Raw genomic sequence first — 1,604 nt, 5'->3', positions numbered from 1 at the left:
GGGCAGGCGGAAGCAGCCCCCTCTCTCTGTCCTCTGGAAGACTGCAGGGTTAGAGTAATCATTCCTGACTAGGGGGGTCTCCCGGGCCAGGGTTTGCTTTCGGCAGAGATTTCAAATGATAAATTTAGTATCTTCGTCGGTTATAAGTTGTCCGTTCGGGGCTTTTCTTCCTTCCTGGGTGAGTTCTGGAAAGTTCCGCTCTGCTGGGCTTTTGCCCATTTCAGCCTGGCTTTCGGGACACGGGCAGGAGCTGGCGTGTTCTCCCGCTGCCCTCTGCTGCCCCGCGCCTGCGCCTCCCGCCTGGTGTCCCCGTTACGGCCGCCGGCCTTGGCCGTTAATCAGTCGCTCGGTCCATTCTCAGCGGCAGGAGCTCTCCGCTTTAGTGTCCTTCTGCCCCTTGTCCGCGTGCCGTCTTTTCTCTGGACTGTTCTGCTCTCTCGTGTCGTCGTCCATCCTGCACGTGTAAGGCTGGAAGTACCCCCGGCACGCTGTCCGTCCGAGTGCGCCCCAGTCTGTCTCGGCCGCTCCCCGCCCGCCAGGTGCTCGCGGGTGCGGGAGGGAGAGGCGGCATGAGGGCCACCCGCGCACAGGCCGCTCGTGTTTGCCGTCGCACGCCTGCCGGTCCTGCAGCTCTGGCTGCGCCCGTCAGGACACACTTGCTCCCTGTTTTGCTCACACTTTGGTTTTGTCCCTATCGATGTTGGCTCCGCATCTAAGAAAGGTCAGTCTCCCGCTGTGACACATCTGTCCGTGCCTCGTTTGGGTCCGTCAAGTTTTACTCCATCCTTCTGAAAGCGAGCTTGCTACATATGTACAAATATTACATTTTTATATCCTCTTGACGAATTGAACTTTTCATCGTCGCGTAGGGATCTTCTTTAGTCGTCACGGTTTCCCCTGAAATCGGTCACGCCACACACTGGAGCCGTGTCCCGGGTCTCCTGCGCGGACAGCACGAGGCTGGCTCCGCTGTCCTGTGTCCCCGGGCCACGGTGTGCTTCGAGGGGAGACTGGCTGTGCCTGCGTGTCATCCCGCGTCATTCGGATTCACGGCTTCCCTCTGATTCTGGGCTGTGTTCGCCCCCTTTCTGTGCCTCTTTTTTCTCTCTTGCTTTCTTTTGAGGTGACCAAGGGTCCCCACACCCCAGTTGTCCCCTCTCCTGAGTAAAAAGATACAGCTGGTGGCCGTTTTTCACTCATGAACCTTTGCACATTAATTTGTGTCCCTGACGTGGTCAGTGGTTCACTGTGCCCCACATGGCCAGGGCCAGACTGCTCTGCTGGGGGCGCAGATGACACTCTCGCACAGGGGTCCCCAACCCCCAGGCCGAGGACCAGTATCGTCTGTGGCCTGTTAGGACCCGGGCCACACAGCAGGAGGGGAGCGGCTGGCAATGAGCGAAGCTCCATCTGCATCTGCAGCCGCTCCCAGCGCCGGCATCACCGCCTCAGCTCCGCCTCAGATCCTCGGGTGTCAGATGCTCCTAGGAGCACCGGTCCCCGGTGCCACAAAGGCTGGGGACCGCTGCTCTAGAGGACACCCAGGTGGACACACCTATGGAAATGGCTTGCCTGTCAGACGTGAACCGTGACAGGAGTCCCGC

The sequence above is a fragment of the Pteropus vampyrus genome, unplaced genomic scaffold, assembly GCF_000151845.1.
Source record: "Pteropus vampyrus isolate Shadow unplaced genomic scaffold, Pvam_2.0 Scaffold369, whole genome shotgun sequence".
Lineage (NCBI taxonomy): Eukaryota > Metazoa > Chordata > Mammalia > Chiroptera > Pteropodidae > Pteropus > Pteropus vampyrus.
This window is presented reverse-complemented; position numbering follows the sequence as displayed.